Genomic DNA, 10,644 nt, shown 5'->3' on the forward strand with positions numbered 1-10,644 from the left:
GCCTCCATGCCCAGTGTGGGGCCCAATGCAGGGCTTGAGCTTATACCCCTAAGATCAAGACTTGAGCTGAGATCAAAAGTCAGATGCTTAACTGATTGAGATACCCAGGCGCCCCATCTGCATTCTGGAACAATGAAGCTATCTAAGAGAGATGAAAAATACTGACTGTTGTAAAGGATAATGTAAATAACTTGCTGTGGTCATAGAAATGAAGGTGGGGCACAGGTGGCGTAGCCGGGGCACAGGGTGCAAAGCACCTGGCTCCCGGGATTATAAACAGACCAGGTTCAGCCAGTCATCACTGACAAAATCCAAAGGCAGAGAAACCCTAGTGGTGATGAAATAAGAAAGGGATTTATTTCAATGACGCCAACACCGGGGAGGACGGAGGACTAGTATGTCAAAGACTCTCCAAAGTGCTGAAATACTTCCAGGTTTATATAAGGGAAACGTGGGGATAAGGTGGGTAGGTACCTGCAGGTACGCAGTGAAGGTCAAATTGATATTTGTCTTGCAGTCAGTCACAGACAGGGTCTTACTGGCTCGGGGCCGTTCTTACTGCTCGAGAGGGTAGTTTCTGTTACCACCAGGAGATGCTTTGCCCTCAGGATCTTTTGCCTGAGCCAAGACACAAGCTGGAAAGAAGAACCCAACTAGAAAGTTTGAGGTCAAAATGGAGGCAGACGAAGTCCTATTTCAGTGGGAGGAGTAAAGAGTAAGTGCAAAAAAGTAAGAATCTTAGCATTAAATTTGGTGAAAGATTATAGTAATTACAATTGCTGATGTTTTTAAGAACTTACTGGATGCTTGACACTGTTCTTTTTCTTTTTCTTTCTTTTTTTAAAGATTTTATTTATTTGAGAGAGAAGGAGAGAGAGCATGACCAGGGAGAGGGGCAGAGGGAAGGGAGAGGGAGAAGCTGACTCCCTGCTGAGCCGGGAGCCCAGTGTGGGGCTCCATCCCAGGACCCGGAGATCATGACCTGAGCTGTAGGCAAACGCTTAACCAACTGAACCACCCAGGCGCCCCACTGTTATTTTTCTTTTTCTCATTTTATCTTCACAATGACCTTATGCAACATGTACCAAGAAGGTCTGGAAGGATCTGCCTCCACCAAGTCACAGACTGGGTTTATTAAAGCTGATTAAAGAAGACAGTTTAGGTAACACAAACAAACTTTAACCCTTCATGAAGCTGCAGTCTCCATTACCAAGAGTCCAGAGAACTGCAAAATGGGGTGGGAGACAAGCAGCTTTTATTAGGATAAAGAATAAAGAACAGGGGTGCCTGGATGGCTCAGTTGGTTAAGTGTCTGCCTTCAGCTCAGGTCATGATCCCGGGTTCTGGGATTGAGCCTCGCATCGGGCTCTCTGCTCAGCGGAGAGCCTGCTTGTGCTCTCTCTCTCTGTCATACAAAAAATAAAATCTTAAGGGACGCCTGGGTGGCACAGCGGTTGAGCGTCTGCCTTTGGCTCAGGGCGTGATCCTGGCGTTCTGGGATCGAGCCCCACATCAGGCTCTTTCGCTATGAGCCTGCTTCTTCCTCTCCCACTCCCCCTGCTTGTGTTCCCTCTCTCGCTGGCTGTCTCTATCTCTGTCAAATAAATAAATAAAATGTTTTAAAAAAAATAAAATCTTAAAAAAAAAAGAACAAGAAAGGGAAAAATGAAAAACAAGAAACAAGGATATAAGTATACAGTTCTGAATTGGCATGGTGTTTGGGGATTGGCTGATTGGATAGACTTCGTTTGGGTCAAGCAGAGCATTTACAAGGACACGAGAGTTCTCCAAGTTTCTGTTTCCCCATGTGGCATCCTGGATAAGAGTGACTCCATCTTGGACCTGCAATAGGATTGAAGTCCAGGTCTGCTGACTGCAGATCCAGATCCCTTAACCCATATGCTATGTTTTAGCAATTGTGGTTCGAAATATTGTAAACAAATGGAATCTTGATGGAGCTTTAAAGTGTGGAAAATCCAAAAGAATGATATATTCAGAAAGATATTGGAATTTGCCAATGACTTGCTCTATTGAAACTCTCTTGTTAAATTTGATACTCCCATAACCCTAAATTTTGTTTGTTGAATTGGATTCTAGAATTGAAATAGTGAAATTCACAAAACTTTTTAACATGTTCAAATCTTTAGACTCTTGAAGTTCTCTGTATATATTAGAATATATATACAATCATAAGCCATGGAAACATTTATGGATCTGAGTTGGAGGCACTAGCTCAGTATGTATGCTTGTGTGTGCGTGGGAGAGTATGTGTGTGTGTGTGTGTGTGTGTGTGTGTGTGTGTGTGTAAACACCCACATGTGAGCCTGACAGGCACGGTTAGATGGAACTTTGGCCAAATAAATTGCGTTTAAACAGTGTCTGTGTTTAAATACAGCAAGACCCTTTGGTGCAGATTCTCTTTGTTCTTTTTCTATTCTCAAGTATCACTTGTAAAGTCAAACATAGTCATGCAAATGTATATGGAGTAGGCCCCCTGGGCCCCTGGGGAAAGTGTATAACAGGATCTTTTGTTGCTTGACAAAGGCTCCTCCTACCCAGGAGCCTGTGGGTTTGTTGAGTTGGACCCTGGAGAGTGAAGGTGGAGTAGAAATGAGTATATTTTCAGAAATTCCCAAGAGCTAACATCTTTTCTCTGGGTCAATATTATTAGAGCATCTCTGTATGACTGAGATAATCTCAACCAAGGCCAATCCATAAGAGAAGACACCAACAGCCCCAACTGTAAGTTATCCCAGGCAAGAAAGTCTGACCTGGTGGCTTGGTTCAGGAGTCACACTCAGAGGGCCTGGGTGGTCTTGGTACAGTGTGTTGGTGAGGTTGGATGGTCCTCTTGACATTGTCACCTTGACACAGAGGATGTGTTATACCAGCAAATGACTGAGCATGTGAGGGTAAAACAAGATGGTTGATACCCTAAACCTGAAATGTTCTGGGCTGAACACAGCATTGGAAGGAGTGGTTCATCCTTTCTTCATCCAATGATTTTATTTTATTTTTTTTATTTTTAAAAAAGATTTTATTTATTTATTTGTCAGAGAGAGGGAGAAAGAGGGAGCACAAGCAGGGGGACAGCAGGCAGAGGGAGAAGCAGGCTCCTCACTGAGCAGGGAGCCTGATGTGGGGCTCTATCCCAGGACCCTGGGATCATGACCTGAACCGAAGGCGGAAGCTTAACTGACTGAGCCATTCAGGCATCCCCATCCAATGATTTTAAAATTAGATTTGTACCTCAAGCTATTGAAGTGTAAATAGTGGCAATATTTTAACACACCAACTTTCCCAAACTTGATATTCGACTTCAGATATTCAGGTTTTGACTACATTGACAATTATATTTTGAGTAAAATTTTCACCTTTAGATGAATATATGCTTTATTTGGAAATATCTTTTTTTTTTAAGATTTTATTTATTTATTCGACAGGATAGAGACAGCCAGCCAGAGAGGGAACACAAGCAGGGGGAGTGGGAGAGGAAGAAGCAGGCTCATAGTAGAGGAGCCTGATGTGGGGCTCGATCCCATAACGCCGGGATCACGCCCTGAGCCGAAGGCAGACGCTTAACCGCTGTGCCACCCAGGCACCCCTATTTGGAAATATCTTAACAGTCTTAACATTTATTTCTTTTGAACTCGATTTGCTTTGCCAAAGATTATTTCAGCTTTGGAATCACTAATTCCCACCATTTTTCAAAAATATTTGTGTTGGATGTACTCAGAACCTCAAAAACCTCTGCCCATCTTTTTCTATCTTTGGTGCCACGGAAAGGTCTCTCTGCAGAAGCATGTTTGCGGAAGTGTTTGGGTTGTAAGAATCACTGAAATCACACTGTGAGATAGGCAGGACAGGGATCAGTCTTCCCATTTCCCGGCTGAGGAAAGTGAGATGAGTTTGTGAGTTGAAGATCTCGCAGCTGGACAGAAGTAGCCTGGGAACTTGAATGGCTCTTCCTGACTTAAAGGAGCAGGTCCTTCCTACCCACTGTTACGTGCCAGTGATCCTTATGAATAGTTTTCCAGACTGAAATGTGCTCTTCGAGGTAGAGGCAGATCTGGGTTCAAAACTCGAAGTTTCCACTTGACATCTTTGGTTGGGTAAAGTACCTAACTTCTGTGAGCCTTAGTGCCCTCATGTGTAAAATGGGGGAAAATGATATTATAGGTTTTGCATGGCTGTTAAGATTACTGAGCTGTAAGTTTCAAGGCCTGGTACTGTAGTATATTAGTATAAGAAATACCATCGTTCTCTCTTGGTGGTCTCTAACCTTTGCAAGTTAGAATCTATTTTGCCATTAACTTTTTATGCATACACAAAGAACTTCAGCAGTTTTTAGGTTGGCATGGGGTGATACAAAGATTTGCAATCAGTAGACTAGTTCTAAGTACCGTCTACCCCTAATAAAAACAAGGGCTTAACTTTCATGTGTTCATTGAACAAATATTTATTGAACATCTGTTATATGCCTGGTATTATATACTCAGAGCACTAAGCCCTGGGGAAATAAGCAATAAAGAAAAAAAGGCAAAAATCTGTCCTTAGAGAGCTTACATTTTAGTGGCACTTATTATATACCAAGCATTTGTTCTAGTGGTCAATTTTTGTGTAATTTAATATCAAAATTAATTATGTAAAAATAATACTTGGGGGAACATTTGGCTCTCAATTCTTTTGCTCCATGTGGTATTGACTGGGTTCACTCGTTCCTATTCAGCTGACAGCTGGTTTAGTCTGAAGGGCCCAAACAGGCTCATTGAGACGCCTGACACCTTGCCAGGATGGCAAGAGAGCTGAACTCAGTGGAAGGCCTCTTCCTCTCTGTGTCGTTTCTGGGTGTCTCCACAGGGCTTTTGCAGTAGGACAGTTGTACTTCTTACAAGGCAGGTGGCTTTCCTCAGAGGAGAGTATTTCTGGAGCCCAAGGCAGAATCTGAAAGTCTTCTTCTGACATGGAGTTGGAAGGCAAGCAGCATCACTTCCTCCGCACTTCATGGCAGGTGAGAGCCTATGGCCACTGTGGGTTCAAGGGGAAGGGAATTAGAGTCCACCTTCCCATGGGAGGAATGTCAGAAAACCTGTGGCCATCTTCAAGATGCACTTGGACTGTATTATCTCATTTAGTCCTTAAAACAATAACTCTGTGAGGTAGGTACCCTTAAATTATACTCATTTTACAGACAAGGAAACTGACACAAAGAAGTTAAGTAACTTGCCCAAGGTTACACAGTCAGTCAGTGGTAGAGCCAGGATTAAAAAGTGGTAATCTAGCTCCAGAGTCTGGTGTTTTCTTTGGTTTGGTTTTGTTTGCTTATTTATTTTTCTAAGATTTATTTATTTATTTATTTGAAAGAGAGCGAGAGAGAGCATGAGAGAGGGGGAGAGAGCACAAGCAAGGGGTGGGAGTGGGGAGGGAGGGGCAGGGAGAAGCAGACTCCCCCTTGAGCAGGGAGCAGACTTGGGGCTCTATCCCAGGATCCTGGGATTATGACCTGAGCCAAAGGCAGATACTTAACCTACCGAGCCACACAGGCATCCCCAGAGTCCAATGTTTTAAACATTACACTTTACTCCCTCCAATGATTTGCACTACCTTGAACATTTATTTATTGATTTATTTTATTTTTAAAAAGATTTCCTTTATTTATTTGAGAGAGAGTGAGCATGAGCAGGGGGAGGAGCAGAGGCAGAGGGAAAAGGAGACTCCCTGCTGAGCAGGAAGCAGACTTGGGGCTCTATCCCAGGATCATGGGATCATGACCTGAGCTGAAGGCAGATGCTTAACCAACTGAGCCACCCAGGCATCCTGACAATCTTTTTTTTTTTAATGGCTGGGTCTCAGTTCCTCATGCACAATGTGAGAATCTAAGAAGAGATAAGTTTTCCATCTCACACCCATTAGGATGGACACTACCAAAAACCAAAAAATCAAGTATTGGTGATGATGTGGAGAAATTAGAACCCTTGTGCACCATTGGTAGGAATATAAAATGGTGCAGCTTCTATGTAAAACAGCATAGTAATTCCTCAAAAAATTAAAGATAGAATTACCATAGGGGTGTCTGCCTGGCTCAGTCAGTAGAGCATGCTACACTTGATCTCAGGGTTGTGAGTTCAAGCCCCGCACTGGGCATGGAGCTTACTTAAAAAAAAAAAAAAAAAGAATTACTATATAAACAGCATTCCACTTCTGAGTATATATCCCAAAGAATTAAAAGCAGAGTCTTGAAGAGCTATTTATTTGTATATCCGTTCTCCTAGCAGCATTGTTTACAATAGCCAAAAGATGGAAGTAACCCAAGTGTTCATTGTTGAATGAGCAGGTGAGGAAAATGTGGCATATACATACAATGGAATATTACTCAGCTTAGAGAGGAATGAAATTCTACACATGCTATAACATGGATGAAACTTGAGGACATTATGCTAAGTGAAATAAGTCAGACACGAAAGAGCCTATTAACAGTGTATGATTCCACTAGGATGAAGTACCTGGAGTCGTCAAATTCACAGGGTCAGAAAATAAAAGGGTAGTTACCAGGAACTATGGAATGGAAAGTTATTGTTTAATGGGTACAGAGTTTCAGTTTAGCGAGATGAAAAAAATTGTGGAAATGGTCCCACAACAACGTGAATGTACTTAACACTACTAAATAGTACACTTAAAAATGGTTATAACAGTAGTTTTTATATTATGTCTTTTACCTCAATTAAAACTAAGAGTTTCATCTTCAACTTTCTATAATTCTATGTAATTTTTATCCTATATCTAATATATATATCCTAATATATCAATATATGTCTCTGTTTTAAAGATTTCATTTTTTATTAGAGAGAGAGAGCATAAGCATTGGGGAAGGGCAGAGGGAGAAGCAGGCTCCCCGCTGAGCAGGGAGCCAGACATGGGACTCCTTCCCAGGACCCCGAGATCAAGACCTGAGCCGAAGGCAGCAGCCCAACTGACTGAGCCACCCAGGCTCTCCTCTAATATATATCTTATATCTAATATAATAGTACCTGCTTCTGTTGGACTTAGAAATAAATTTGTGGCAAGTACTCCAACTATGGGTTGACACCTAGTCTCATAATTTCACAGAAAAAAGTAAATTAAGTCATAAGAAATTAGAGTACATTATATAATCGCTTTTTTTCTAAACATTGAAATAATGAGTCATTAAGAAAGGTGCCTAGTGATGTGTACAGAAAGTGACTAAAACATACAATAGAATTAGCAAATCAAACAGGATTTTGGACTCCTTACTCATCAGGACAGGCCAAAGCAAACAAGGGTATTTTGTATTGTGCCATAAAGGTCAATACATTCAGACTTGGCCAATTTAGGAGAGGCAGAGAAATGTAGAAACCAGGGCCTTTAGAATTGAGCCTCACCCCAAAATTCAAACCACAGAATGGGACTCAGATGTAATCTTTGTTTCTGTTGACCGGAAGGTGTCTCGGAAAAAAAACACCCAACCAGGTGCTGGGTTTCAGAAAACTATTTTACCAGGCCACTTAAGGGAGAGCAAGTTTGATTTCAAGTTGTAATCAGAAGATGGATAGCATTGTTTTTTTCAAATGACCAGAAAGCCTGTAAGGAAGTATTCCATAGGTACCAGTAAACTTCAGGGCAAGAAGGAAAAAAAAAAAAAAAAGGAAATGCTGTTCGTTTGTGTTTTTTTCTCTCTCTTTTTCTTTTGTTTAAATTTAGGTTGTTTTTTTTTTTTTTAAAGATTTTATTTATTTATTTGACAGAGGGAGACAGCCGGCGAGAGAGGGAACACAAGCAGGGGGAGTGGGAGAGGAAGAAGCAGGCTCCCAGCGGAGGAGCCCGATGTGGGGCTCGATCCCAGAACGCCAGGATCACGCCCTGAGCCGAAGGCAGACACTTAACGACTGCGCTACCCAGGCGCCCCTAAAATTTAGTTTTATTTATTTGACAGTGAGAGAGGGATCATGAGGGAGAGAGCACAAGCAGGGGGAGCCGCAGGCAGAGGAAGAGGGAGAAGCAGGCTCCCCGCTGAGCAAGGAGCGGGAGGCGGGGCTCCATCCCAGAAAACCGGGATCAGACCCTGAGCTGAAGCCAGACCCTTAACCCACTGAGCCACCCAGACCTCCGGGTTTGTTTGTTTGTTTGTTTGTTTTTCCACTTAAAAAAGTACTTTTCCTGATTATCCAAGTAAAACATGCTCATTGAAAACACAGCTCAATGGACAGTCGTTATTTTGATGGCCCAGCAGCTCTCTTCTTTTCTGGGTACATCATACTAACCATCTGGCCTAGTGGGTACTGCTGTCTTTTTTTTAAAAAAATTTCTGCTACAGCATGGGGAATGTAGGCTTGCTTGCCCCAAACGCAAGCAGAACAGACTCTGTCACCTCCCCTAGGTGCTATCTTCTTTCGTACACCTGCCTCCCTGTCCACAGTGATTGGTTTAAGAGTAGATACCTGACCCAGGTTGGCCAATCCCATTCTCTGGTTACCCTCACCCTGGCCACTGTGATTGGACATGTGATCTAAAATGCTCAATGAGAATTTTTCTTTGGGACTGTTTTTGCTGGATCTGTCCCCTCCCCCCATCCCTCACCGCCCCCCCCCCCCCCAGCACACACACACACACACATGCAAAAAATTGGGGGAACATTCTCTAGTAGTAAAACTAGAAAATGTGAATCCAGGAGCTATTGGCAATAGAGTCATAAGGCTTATGGAGAAGGCAGATCTGTGACCCCAACATGCAGAGACGAGCAGAAAGCAGAGATGGAAAGGAGTCCCTGGTTCCACTCAGCTTGTAACTGGTTTGATGAGACAATAAATATTCTTTTAATTAAGCTGGTTTGAATTGGGTTTCTATCACTTACAACCAGAAGAGCCCTGATTGATATAAAAAAAAAAAGTATAAAGAAGCAGCATAAACACATTCGTAGTGCTACTCCCTGGGGACAACAGTCGATAATGTTCTATCAAATGGACTTTTTTTTTTCTTTTTGGCTTTTCATTATATCATTTCTAGTATCATTGAAAATTTTAATAAATAATTATGGTTTTCACAACCGTTCCCATAATATTGGACTTTTAGGTTATTTCCAAGTTTTTGATGCATTGTGGCCATAAATTTTTGTTTGTATCTCAAATTATTTCTTTGGGATATACTGCTACCAAGAGAATTACAGATCAGAGTATGAATAGTAACTTTTAAAGTTTTTGTTTTTGTTTTTTTACTTTTGCTGAAGAAGTGATACACTTACAAAAAGTATTAAACAATTTAAAAGAATATAAAAGTGAACAATTACCTTCAATCATGTTTCTTCTTTCTCAGACTATCTCTCTCCTTTATATACATGTGTATATCTGCCTCTCCCACTTTTTAAAAAAGATTTATTTATTTATTTATTTATTTATTTGAGAGAGAGAGAGAGTGAGCAGGAAGAGGGGCAGGAGGGAGAGGGAAAGAGAACTTCAAGCAGACTCCCCACTGAGCACAGAGCCTGACGCAGAGCTCAGTCCCTGGACCCCAAGATCATGACTTGAGCCGAAATCAAAAGTTGATGCTTTATTGACTGAGCCACACAGGTGTCCCTTCCTCTGCTACTTTTAAAGAAACCGATCAAATTATGGTATTAAAAAAATACTTTTTTGTACTTTGATTTTCATAATTTTAAAAATATATTTTATTTATTTATTTACTTACTTATTTATTATTTCCCCCCCTAATATTTGGTGTATTTAATTGTCCTCTTCACTAAACTACTTCTGAAGTTAGAGGACACTTTTTTTTTTTTTTAACATGTAACCGTACAGGCAATATGGGGCTTAAACCCACCACCCCAAGATTGAGGGTTGCTGTGCCAACTGAGCCAGCCAGGCACCCCAACAATTTTTTTTTAACTGCATGATACTTAATTGCCTCTTTCCAATAATAAACATCTAGGCTTTTTCTGGTCTTTTGACGCTAGTCTGCATCAAGTACCCTTATATATAGGCATATCAAAATGTGCAAATATATCTGTCAGACAAATCTCTAGAGGAGAAAGTACAGAGTCAGTACTATTGTGCTAGGCTTGCCCCACATGTCTTCACAATGGTTATTCCAAATGGACTCTCACTAGTAATATATGAAATTGCATACTTCCTGATAGCCTCATCAAGATAATCCATTAACAAATTTTTATTTGTTATTTGTCTTTGTTTTTGTTTTTATTTGCCTCTCCCAATGTGATCAACAAAAATTGGTTTCTTTTTGTAGTTGTAATTTAACAAATTGCCCTTTGGAAAGGTTTTACTAGTCTACACTTCCATCCGTCAAATGTGAAACCATTTGCCTTGTTGCATCTTTGTCAGTTTAAGCATCATTTTATTTATTTATTCATTTCTTAAATATTTATTTTTTAAGGATTAATTTATTTATTTGAGTGGTGGTGGGGGAAAGGGGGAGAGAGGGAGTCTCAAGCAGACTTCCTACTGACCACAGAGCCCAGTGTGGGGCTCAATCTCACAACCCTGAGATGGTGACCTGAGCTAAAACTGAGTCAGACACCCAACCGACTGGGACACCCAGGCACCCCAGGATTTTATTTTTAAGTAATCTCTCCACCCAGAGTGGGGTTTGAACTCACAACTCCAAGATCAAGAATCA

This window comes from Ursus americanus, chromosome 26 (genome assembly GCF_024610735.1).
Source record: "Ursus americanus isolate L20-20 chromosome 26, mUrsAme1.1.p, whole genome shotgun sequence".
In the NCBI taxonomy this organism is placed as follows: Eukaryota; Metazoa; Chordata; class Mammalia; order Carnivora; family Ursidae; genus Ursus; species Ursus americanus.